The 13,008-nt window shown below is 39.3% G+C and overlaps 1 long non-coding RNA gene across 11 annotated transcripts in view; it reads right to left on the minus strand.

Moving 5' to 3' along the window:
- LOC129650433 (uncharacterized) overlaps nucleotides 1–13,008 on the minus strand; it is a 74,321-nt gene that overhangs the window by 16,984 nt on the left and 44,329 nt on the right. The window lies entirely within an intron of this gene.

Consider the following 13,008-nt stretch of genomic DNA (forward strand, 5'->3'; position numbering starts at 1 on the left):
TATGAGCCTGTGCCTGAATAATGTTTGCAAGTGAATAAATTATAATATGTAGGATTGCAAAGGAAACCAATTATATTGAAATACAGTAATCAAAATGTGAAAAAGTTTGTGATCTAACATATTTGCCTGTTTATTAATAGTGTATGTAATATGATTTAGCCACCTGGTACAGTAACTAACATAGTTTTGAAGTAGTGACAGACATAAACTATATTTTGAGATTCTTCAATGATTTTAATGTGAAATGAAAATAAATATGATTTCTGGTGGTGATCAAATCACACATTTTGCTAATATATGATCAGTTGCCTAGAGTCATAGTAGGAGATGCTAATTGAATGAATTGTAGGGTAGAAATGAAAATAAATGATTTTTTTCCCCTATTGAAGTTCAAAACCCCTTCAATTCTAACAGAGACCCCAGGTGATGAGTCCCGTAGTCGAGACTTTAGTTATCTTTCTGTTAGAGCAAGCTGGGAAAGGAAAAGCAGGAATAGGGTGAGAAAAAGTTTCAGAGAATAATGAGATTGGGAGAGTGAGTGCCAGAGTAGAACAATTCTAGCCATGTGAATAAAAGTGTTGTAAATGTGCTGGCAGGAAGAGTGGAGAAAGAAAAGGCAGAGACAAAAGTGAAATGATAGACTGGAACAAAAAGAAACTTCATTTCCAATGCACCGCGGGTGAGAGTTAGTTACAGCGTGTCCTGATCTAGGGGTGTGACCACTTTTACAGGTGACCCTTTGTCTGGGAGCGTGAAACAGGATACTATTAATAATAGCAAGGATGTGGGAAACCTGGCAAGTCTACTGAGATGCATACCCTAAAGTCTGCAGGAGCCACTGACTCACAGAAACAAATTTAGAGATGATTTCCCTAATTGTTTTACACGTTTCAGCCAGAACCAAACCTGCTTGTGGTGGATAGTATATCCCAATATTTCTTAGATGAGTTGCTATTTGCTCCTATTCACTGTCCCAGAACTCAAAGAACAGGGCCAAAAAATAGAGTGCCTGAGAGGACCATAAAGAAAGCTGAGTGCCGAAAAATTGATACTTTTGAACTGTGGTGTTGGAGAAGACTCTTGAGAGTCCCTTGGACTGCAAGGAGGTCCAACCAGCCCACCCTAAAGGAAATCAGTCCTGAATTTTCATTGGAAGGACTGATGCTGAAGCTGAAACTCCAATACTTTGGCCACCTGATGTGAAGAACTGACTCATTTTAAAAGACCCTGATGCTGGGGAAGATTGAAGGTAGGAGAAGGGGATGAGATGGTTGAGAGGATGAGATGGTTGGATGGCATCACTGACTCAAAGAACATGAGTTTGAGCAAGCTCCAGGAGTTGGTGATGGACAGGGAAGCCTGTCGTACCACAGTCCACGGGGTCACAAAGAGTTAGACACATAAGGGATTTGATTTAGGTCACACCTGAATGGTCTAGTGGTTTTCCCTACTTTCTTGAATATGAGTCTGAATTTGGCAATAAGGAGTTCATGATCTGAACCAAAGTCAGCCTCCGGTCTTGTTTTTGCTGACTGTAGAGAGCTTCTCTATCTTTGGCTGCAAAGAATATAATCAATCTGATTTCAGTATTGACCATCTGGTGATGTCCATGTGTAGAGTCTTCTCTTGTGTTGTTGAAACAGGGTGTTTGCTATGAGCAGTGCATTCTCTTGGTAAAGCTCTGTTAGCCTTAGACCTGCTTCATTCTGTACTCCAAGGCCAAATTTGCTGTTACTCCAGGTATCTCTTGACTTCCTACTTTTCCATCCAGTCACCTATAATGAAAAGGATATCTTTTTTGGGTGTTACCTCTAGAAAGTCTTGTAGGTTTTCATAGAACCATTTAACTTCATCTTCTTCAGCATTACTGGTTGGGACATAGACTTGAGTTACTGTGATATTGAATGGTTTGCCTTGGAAACGAAAAGACATCTGTTTTTGAGATTGCATCCAAGTACTGCATTTTGGACTCTTTTGCTTACTATGAGGGCTACTCCATTTCTGAGTAGTAGATATAATGGTCATCTGAGTTAAATTCACCCATTCCAGTCCGTTTTAGTTTGCTGATTCCTAGAATGTCGACATTCACTCTTGCCATCTCCTGTTTGACTACTTCCAATTTGCCTTGATTCATGGACCTAACATTCCAGGTTCCTATGCAATACTGCTCTTTACAGCCTGTAACTTTGTTTCTATCACCAGTCACATCCACAACTGGGTGTTGTTTTTGCTTTGGCTCCATCCCTTCTTTCTTTCTGGACTTATTTCTCCACTCTCCAGTAGCATATTGGGCACCTACCAACCTGGGGAGTTCATCTTCCAGTGTCCTATCTTTTTGCCTTTTCATACTGTTCATGGGGTTCTCAAGGCAAGAATACTGAAGTGGTTATTTATATAAAGACAAAATATTTTCATTATGGAACATCTTAGCAATTCTGAGACTCTCTAAAAATAATGACAGCTTCAATATAATAGTTTTTATTCCATATTATTTTCTTCTCAAACTCATACCTAGTAATTTGTTAATCACAATTTCAGCAAAATCAATGGGTTTTATCCCTATATAGATCAGTTACTTTTAAATAAAAACAAAGAAAAAAATCAAGTTATTGTGTATGTCATGGACTATATACTCTTGTCAGATGACTTTCAAATAGTGCCTTTGGGGCCAAGAGGACTCTGGATAAAATCAATAAAAATTCATCACTAAGTGTGGGAATGAATTTTAAGTACTTTGACTTAAAGTCAATTAAGATTTAACAGCTCTTGCTTTACGGTCAAACATTGTTATCATTCTGGAGTATTTATTCCTAAAAGAGGTGCCCTTTTCTCATTTAAGCCTATAATTCACATGAGTGAGATATTAAGTGGAAGCCTGTTCATTATTTTTAGAATGTGTGACTCTTCCTTAGACTAGGCTTAGCCTGAAAACAAGCTTGTATGAAGCACTGGGCTGGAAGAAGCACAAGCTGGAATCAAGATTGCTGGGAGAAATCTCAATAACCTCAGATATGCAGATGACACCACCCTTATGGCAGAAAGTGAAGAGGAACTAAAAAGCCTCTTGATGAAAGTGAAAGAGAAGAGTGAAAAGTTGGCTTAAAGCTTAACATTCAGAAAACTAAGATCATGGCATCTGGTCCCATCACTTCATGGCAGATAGATGGGAAAACAGTGGAAACAGTGTCAGACTTTATTTTTTTGGGCTCCCAAATCACTGCAGATGGTGATTGCAGCCATGAAATTAAAAGACGCTTACTCCTTGGAAGGAAAGTTATGACCAACCTAGACAGCATATTCAAAAGCAGAGACTTGACTTTACCAACAAAGGTCCATCTAGTCAAGGATATGGTTTTTCCAATGGTCATGTATGGCTGTAAGAGTTGGACTGTGAAGAAAGCTGAGCGCTGAAGAATTGATGCTTTTGAACTGTGGTGTTGGAGAAGACTCTTGAGAGTCCCTTGGACTGCAAGGAGATCCAACCAGTCCATCCTAAAGGAGATCAGTCCTGGGTGTTCATTGGTGGGACTGATGCTGAAGCTGAAACTCCAATACTTTGGCCACCTCATGCGAAGAGTTGACTCATTGTGATGCTGGGAGGGATTGGGGGCAGGAGGAGAAGGGGACGACAGAGGATGAGATGGCTGGATGGCATCACCAACTTGATGGACATGAGTTTGAGTGAACTCCGGGAGATGGTGATGGACAGGGAGGCCTGGCATGCTGTGATTCATGAGGTCACAAAGAGTCGAATACTACTGAGCGACTGAACTAACTGATGAAGAACATCTGAGATGGGAAAAAATATTTATGAGGCAGGGTAGCCAAGAGACATATCACCAAGCCCTCCATTTCTGAGGAGATGGTTTTCGTGTGATGACTAAGATTTTATCTAAGGCCCCAACTTTCAAATGTTGAAAATCTAGTACCTGATGTTTTGGGAGTCACCTCCAGCTGGGGGATACTGTTCTCAAGCTAGCTCTGTTGAGTAAATTACTGCTTTTCAATCCAACAAGGTCCTTCCATTTCTCTAACAATGCGTTTCATAATCTTTATCCCCACTCTGTTTGCAAAATTCAACTGATTTTCTCTGTGCTATTGGTATTGATGCAATTCTATACACAATATTTCAAATATTTAAGTATCAATACTTTTCCACTCCTAACAATGGTATATCATAGTTTGGGTTGCCCCATAAGTAGATCCTGGGACAATAATTTAAGGGTTAGGAGGTTCAAGAAACACCAGTAGCTTATTGGTATGTCTCTCTAAAACACCAGTGGCTTATTGGTATTTTTCTCAAAGACATTCAGTTTGTTAAAGACCCACTTTACTTGCAGAATATTTTCCAGGGCCATTATGGATTATAGTAGATGACTTGTGAACCTACTGCAGTCTAAAATCTAAGTGCCAAGAGATTCCATATAACCTGATTCAGTCACTGGCCTCAATGAAGAAGGTTAGAGTATTAACTTTTTCTGAGTCATGAAATCTAAATACCTAAGTGGGTACATCCATATAGGATTTTAAATAATGGTATCTTTTAGTACAGTCATGCCAAGTAATTCTTTTGTGACTTGTATATCTGGGTATCTCCAGAATTTGTGAAGACAGATGTTTCTGAGCAGTCAATCTGTCTTTCTACTTCTGCTTCTACCAGAAACAGCTCTGGTGATAACTGCTTAAAGCAAATTCACAAAGTATGTTTCATGGAACCAACATTGAATAGATACCATAGGAAAAACAGGGTTCTGTATTTTCCAAATATAGTAGCAATAGTATCTCCTGTCTACAGGCTCTTATGGAAAGTTGCCACTTTCTCAGAAAGATGTGGAATTGAATTCCCCTATTCTTGTGGTCTTGTAACTCACCTGTAATTAACAGAAAACAGTGAAAGTAATGCTGCATAATTTCTAAGGTTATATTCAAGGTTATATCACTGTGGCTTTCACCTTATGAGTTGAAATACTTTTTTGGAACTCTGAGTTTCCATGGAACAATCCTACTGCCCTGAGGACACCATGCTGTTGGGAAGCACAATGGACACTAAATTGAGAGACCACAAGGAGAAGCCCTAATGAGATACGAAGAGAGATTCCCATCTGCTCCTACCTGCTGTTCTAGCACCAGTCACCACCTGTCTGGACCACATGAAAGATTCCAAGCCACAACCACCCAGGTGAGTCCTTCTAAAATTCCTGACTCATAAAAACTATGAAAAACAAGGAAATGATTATTGTTTTGAGACTTTAAGTTTGGGGGCATTTGTTTCACAAAAAAGTTTCTTTAACAAAAATTGGGCAAAATTGAGTTAAACAAAATGCTATAGATTTTTGTTTCCCCTTGAAGGATTTCTCAGAGCCTTCCTATGCTAATGAGGATGTACATTTCCAAGACTGGCACTTAGTATGCAGTATTTTCCAATTCTTTTTTTCAAAAAACCATTTTTATAATTACCCTCAAGGGATAACTTTGGAAAATGCTGGGCTAAAATGATGCTCTCTTTTCATGGGTCTGTTTCTTTCTTCCCCAGTGATCTGAACTACAAAAAATAAAGATTTTATTTCATTGTGATAATAAACTGAAGAACAAATAATTATTGGTCAGCCCAGAAAGAGTCACCACTTGGTAACTCCCATGTGTGACGTAAACTCGTTCCAGCAGTATCAGAGAGCAAACAGCATAAACTCTGAATGTCACTCATTATTTGCTGTGCCAATAATAGCTCCAGGATGTGCTGTTTGTTTTTCCAATGGGTTTGACAAACATTTCGATGCACTAAATTTCCATAACCCTCTGGCCCTTCTATCTTACTTTTAAACTGAAAAGCTCTTAGAAGTAGGCTAAAAAGAAAGATTCAGAGATTTTGGTCCCTAATCTCTTTGAGAGGAATGAAGGAATTATGCAGAAAAAAATCCAAATTCCACTCCAGGGTGGTCTTAATTTCCTTCTTGGTTTTAAAATAGAGTGCTTCTTCTGTACAGAAAATTCTAAAAGGTCAGGAATGAGGATTAAATTGTTAGTGATTGGGAAATTTGTACTGCTTTTGTGAGTATTAAAAAATTGGAGAGGCAATATTGAAAAAGTTAGAAATATTTCATTTTTCTAATCGAACATGTGAAATTGGAATTGAGGTGAAGGGATCAGACTTCAGTAAATATATAACAAGGGAGTATCACCTATGATTTGATACAAGACTAGGAGTGAGGAGAAATTCTTCTGATCCCCAGCTAGGTCACTATATAACTACAGCAAATAATCTAATCTACGTCTTGGTTTCTCAATGAATAAATCACCACTCAGTTTTCTAGCTCCTTTACCTAAGGAACTCTAAATAGAGTCAGTGTCAGAGCTGAGACTAAGGTGAAGCCTTAGTGCCCCTTGGGCACACAATTTAAGAGAATACCAAAAATCTCAGTTATTAAGATACATAATATTTAGTGCAATATTTTTAAAAATCAAAGTTAATGCAAACAAAATCCATGATGAACAAAACATCAAACCTTCAACAAAGTCAGGATCAATATTACTGATTTTCTTTTTACCCTCAGGCTCCAGTATAGCTCAGCACAGAACTGTTACCGAGCCCTTAAAGTTACATAAATTGAGCTCCACCAGTTCCTCACACATGATGATTGTGACAGACAAGAAATCGATGCTTACATTGGTTTAGGTTCTCCCATGCTACTCAGAAACATACTTTTACATATAGGTTATAGTATTTATTTAAGCAAATCACTTCCGGACTTTGAATGAGTCAAATTCTGATAGCCAACTTTAACAGATATAGTTACAGACATAAACATGGGTATACAGACAGACGTATATAGATAGATGGTTGTATAGACAAAGCAACCTATCCCAAATGTACTGAAATGGATTTTTTCCACTCACAGTTATTCCCATTCTTCTTCTCCCCTTCCCTATCCTGAGTTTCCTGATCAGCAGAGGTGGTTTCAGTGCACTTTCACAGGTAGGTGTAACAGAGAACACTTAGGATAGGACCTTAACAACTCACACAGGAAATCCTGTGAAGAACATTTAGCTCACACCTCTTTGCAACAGGTCTGTAATTTTGGATAAATTGATTGGGTGAAGATTCTTTCCTCCAACAAAGAATCTGTTTCCTTTTGATCACAATAGCTTCTATATACAGCATAAGTGGGTCTTTGCTCAGTTTAAAGACAAAACTGGCACTCAAATGGATTAAAAGCCCATTGCAACAGGCCTGGGACCTACAGATTGGGGTTTACAAATTTTTAAAAGTCCATCTTGTTTCCTAATTATTAAAGTAATATATGCCCACTATAGAAGAATAACTAAATGAAAGAGGAAAGGAAAGGCCAACTGCAATGAGACAGTAAAATGATGTAGCTCCTTTGGAAAAGACTCTAGCAGTTTCTCAAAAATATCAAATATAGAGTTCTCATGTGATTCAGCAATTTGACAACCAGGTACCTAGCCAAGAGAACTGAAAACAAACACACGTCCACACACAAATTCATAAGTAAATGCTCATAGCAACATTGTCCATAGTGGACAAAAAGTGGGAACAATACAAATGTCCATCAACAGACGAATGGATAAACAAAATGTGGTATCATCCACACTGAGGAAACCAGAAGGGAAAGAGACACGTGTACCCCAATGTTCATCGCAGCACTGTTTATAATAGCCAGGACATGGAAGCAACCTAGATGTCCATCAGCAGATGAATGGATAAGAAAGCTGTGGTACATATACACAATGGAATATTACTCAGCCATTAAAAAGAATACATTTGAATCAGTTCTAATGAGGTGGATGAAACTGGAGCCTATTATACAGAGTGAAGTAAGCCAGGAAGAAAAACACCAATACAGTATACTAACGCATATATATGGAATTTAGAAAGATGGTAACAATAACCCTGTATACGAGACAGCAAAAGAGACACTGATGTATAGAACAGTCTTTTGGACTCTGTGGGAGAGGGAGAGGGTGGGATGATTTGGGAGAATGGCATTGAAACATGTATAATATCATATATGAAACGAGTCACCAGTCCAGGTTCGATGCACGATACTGGATGCTTGGGGCTGGTGCCCTGGGATGACCCAGAGGGATAGTATGGGGAGGGAGGAGGGAGGAGGGTTCAGGATGGGGAACACATGTATACCTGTGGTGGATTCATTATGATATGTGGCAAAACCAATACAATATTGTAAAGTTAAAAAATAAAATAAAATAAATGTGGTATCATCAATTAACAAAGGAGTTACTTATCCATAAAAAAAGAATGAAATACTGATCCATGCTACAATGTGGATGAACCTTAAAAACATGATGCTAAGTGAAAGAAGCCAAATCCACTTTTTAGGCATTTCCATACAACTTGTATGGAATTCTCAGCCTTGTAATGCTCAGCCACAACATAACCAATAAACTGGGCTTTGGGATTGAAATGCACACTCTGCTATATTTAAAACAGATAACCAAGAAAGACCTACTGGTAAAAAATATATATATAACCCATACACTGAAACTGTCAGTCATGAAGAAGATTCTCTAAAGAAAATACTAGAATAAGGAAGTAATTGTGCTGGAGGAGAGGTCTAGGAAATAGTGGATGACAAGTAGGCAGGGGGATCAAAGCAGTCTTACCCTGAAAATTAACTCTGACTTAAGTCCGACACCATCAGTTCAGTTCAGTCGCTCAGTCGAGTCTGACTCTTTGCGACCCCATGAATCGCAGCACGCCAGGCCTCCCTGTCTATCACCCACTTCCGGAGTTCACTCAAACTCACATCCACCGAGTCGGTGATGCCATCCAGTCATCTCATCCTCTGTCGTCCCCTTCTCCTCCTGCCCCTAATCCCTCCCAGCATCAGAGTCTTTTGCAATGAGTCAACCCTTTGCATGAGGTGGCTAAAGTACTGGAGTTTCAGCTTTAGCATTATTCCTTCCAAAGAACACCCAGGGCTGATCTCCTTTAGAATGGACTGGTTGGATCTCCTTGCAGTCCAAGGGGACTCTCAAGAGTCTTCTCCAACACCACAGTTCAAAAGCATCAATTCTTCGGCACTCAGCTTTCTTCACAGTCCAACTCTCGCATCCGTACATGACCACTGGAAAAACCATAGCCTTGACTAGATGGACCTTTGGCAAACAGAACACTACAATGGAATCCGTTTTGAGGGGACTTCTATAACGTATCATCCAAATTGACAAGGGCATTTATTTTTATTGATTGTCAAATCTTCCAGATCAAAAGGGTATTTTCTTTCATGGAATGTTAAAACAGCCACAACACAGTTCTTCTAGAGCAAAGCCAACTTTCTAAACCATAGCTCCAGACACAACCTTGGCTACTTTTCTAGGAAGATTACATTCTTTTCAGAAATCCTTTTGTGAAGCTACGTAATCTCTTGCTCCTCAAAGAACAGTCTGAATTTTTGTAACATCACTTGCTACACAACAAACTCAAACTCTTAGACATTTTAAATAAATAAATAAATAACATATGATTGGTGTCATGGAAATGATAAGTCTAATCTGTGGCTGTCACATTCGTCCTCTAACAATCCCCTCCCAGATTAAAAAAAAAGAGGCCATGAGTATTTGAATGTGAAATGGCACACATTATTGACAGAGTAATCACTTGGTGACAGTCTCTGCTTTGGGGGGAAAGGTCATAGAACACTAGGTTATAGAACACTGGGCCCTCAGTGAGTCTGGAAATGGAGATATTTCAGGATTTTCCCTGTTTGTATCTTCCTGAATGGTAATCCAAATCCAAGCTGGCTCCAAATCAGGCCAGCCCTCCCAGCACCTTACTGCTCTTAAGAGCAGTATCTACATCACCAGGGAGCTTGTGAGAATTGCAGAGTCTGCATTTTAACAGCACCCCCAGGGGATCTGTGCACACAAAGTTTTAGATGCCTTGTATATTAAAATTTGAGATTTGCTGCTCTAGTACACACTCCTCCAAGATACTTCTTTGTATACAAAGTAGAGCAGAAAATGCAAATTTTTAAGGAACTTAAACTAAAAATATTAAGGGTCATAGAAAAAAATCTCCCCTGAACAAGAGAACATTTCATTAGTTTAGCCAGTATTTGGAATCTTTTATTACATGCTAGCAGGTTGCTAAGTTTCCACTTCAACTTTAAAATAGCAATGTGATAAGAAAATAAAATAGCAGTAGAAACTAAATCATTATTGATATCAAGGATGTTTTTAAATCACCGTGAGGAATTAGTTCTAACTGTAATGTAGATGAGTCATACTGAGAAATGATGGCTGGTAAGCTCATATATAAAGGTCTCTGAAAGATAGCAACACAGATGTAAAAAATAACCATTGTATTAGAGACCTAGTTCCTGAGGAGAATCTTCCTCCCTAAAATAATTCTTCCTGGAGGATTCTTCAGTGTTTCATTCCTAGGGAAACTTACAACAACCGGTATTTGAACCTGAGCTCAAGGCGGAGAAGGCAGTGGCCACCCACTCCAGTACTCTTGCCTGGAAAATCCCATGGATGGAGGAGCCTGGTAGGCTGCAGTCCATGGGGTCACGAAGAGTCGGACACGACTGAGCGACTTCACTTTCACTTTTCACTTTCATGCATTGGAGAAGGAAATGCCAACCCATTCCAGTGTTCTTGCCTGGAGAATCCCAGGGACGGGGGAGCCTGGTAGGCTGCCGTCTATGGGGTCGCACAGAGTCAGACACGACTGAAGCGACTTAGCAGCAGCATGAGCTCAAGGGCTCATCAAAATATACTCTGTCGGGTTAAGACCTGAGTAGGTGGGGGCAGAAAGAGAAAGGAATCCACTTGGCAGACTGGATGTTCTACTTCCAACAAAGCATGAGCTATATGCTGATTCAAAGTTTTCAGTAATACGTACACTATAGTTAGAAAACCAGGTAATGGGAATGAAAATAGTCACACCTCAATAAAGTAATATTGAACAGGATAAATGTCTTCTAGACATTAAAAACTTAAATGCTAGGGATGTGTGCATCTGGTTGGCCTCTAGCATATTTCCCAAAAGGGAATTCTGATGGTGCATTGGTAGATGACAAGAGAATCCAAATAGAATATGGGTCCTCTCAGCGGGCAAATATCAGACTGGAACATATTCTTCTTTGTTCAAATTGAGTACTTTGGAAAGTTATATAACATGGGGCATTTGCAAACCAAAGAATATTCTTGCTATAAAAATACAGAGAAAAATTATTAATATTACAAAATCAAGTAAAAATTTTAAAAGCATATCTATTTTCAAAAACACAGAAGAAAGTAACTTCATAAAATTATGAAAAAAACCAATAAAAACAGAACTGAGATACCAGGCTGATATAAAAAGGTCAACAGCAAGGAAATGACATTAATGTAAATAAATCTAGTGTTGCAATAGCTAACTACAGCCCATCTTGAAGGTGGTGCAGAGCAAAGGAAACAGATGAAGATGGTAACATAAAAAGAGACAGCAATAGATTACAAAGTTCCAATCAGCTGGCCATTGATATCATCCAGAAAAACCAATATAAAAGGGAGCCTTCTGGCTAAAGGCCGAGTAAGGAGGTCAACAAACCCTTTTCCCCCAACAGCATTAAACAATAATCTGTGAAACATTTGTGCTTAAAAAAAGAGCTGACCTTTAAGTAGGAACAGTGGGAGTCTGAAGCATTCTTGCCTGGAGCCCCTCCAGCTTAGTAGGCAGGGGGCAGGCTGTGCTCCGGGGGAAGGGAGTTCACTCCACTTGGAGGGATGGCAACACCCTTGTCTAATAGCGTTGGTGGTGGAAGTGATGAGGCCAGGACTGGCGCGAGTATGTTCCTAGCTCAGGCTTTGCTAGGACTTGGCAGATGGGAGGGAGAAGGGATTAACTGCAAGTGAGGACAAAGGGACTTTTGGGGATGATGAAAATGTTCTGAAGCCAAAAATCACTGAACTCTTTACCACTAAGCATGTGTAAATTTTATATGAAATTGATACACTAATAAAAGTTTTTAAAAATCATATATAAAAAGGAAAACTTCCTATGGTGAAAAAAAAAAAGCTTGAATTTATAACTCTAATGAGCTCACCATGCCCCTGGCAGAAATTATTGTTGCTCAGACTCCAACTTGTCTTGCCAACCATTTTATTCTCTGCCAAAAACTGTATAAGAACTATGACCTTATCCATGCAGGAAAAGAAAGCCACACAGATTACTGCACAGGAAGAACAATCACACTAAACCCAAGCTTGCCCTGTGCAAAAGTAAATAATAAAAGGAAAAAAAATTGTATAGAATTTTAATAGGACAAATTGAGCTCTCAGAATTGTCTGCCAAACTGAGCTGTAGCTCTTGTCAAGGTAACAGAAATACAATCAAGTGCGCTCATTTGAAGGTTCAATCCCTGGGTCAGGATGATCCCTTGGAGAAGGAAATGGCAACCCACTCCAGTATTCTTGCCTGGAGAATCCCATGGATAGAGGAGCCTGGAAGGCTACAGTCCATGAGGTCACAAAGAGTTAGATATGAATGAAGCGATTTAGCAGCAGCAGCAGCCACAGTGCTCATCTGATGAAGAGTTAGTTTACAGTTACAATTGATTCCTCTAAATAGCAGAGAATATGCATTTCAGAAGGAGTTTAATTTGTAAACAATATCCCCCCCAATACTTCATAGAAACCCATCTACTGCAAATCTCTGGAGCCTCAAGTTCAATAGCCAAACCCACCTACTGCAAATCTCTGGAGCCTCAAGTTCACTAGCCTTCAGTGATAGTCAAATAACATGAAGGAAGAAGCCAGGTGTATTTCTATGGTGCCAGAATCAGCATTTGGGGGGTTTAGTACTGCTCTTGATAGCTCACTTCTGCATCAGGGAGTGGTGAGGACTGTGGCAGGGGTTCCAAGAAGACTGACACTTTTCAAGAATGAGAAACTGCAACCATGTTGCTGGGACTTTTAAATTTTCAGAAGAAATCAGACTACCTAGATTTTATATTTAAAAATCTTGTTTATTCATCAGAA

This window comes from Bubalus kerabau, chromosome 4, assembly GCF_029407905.1.
Source record: "Bubalus kerabau isolate K-KA32 ecotype Philippines breed swamp buffalo chromosome 4, PCC_UOA_SB_1v2, whole genome shotgun sequence".
In the NCBI taxonomy this organism is placed as follows: domain Eukaryota; kingdom Metazoa; phylum Chordata; class Mammalia; order Artiodactyla; family Bovidae; genus Bubalus; species Bubalus kerabau.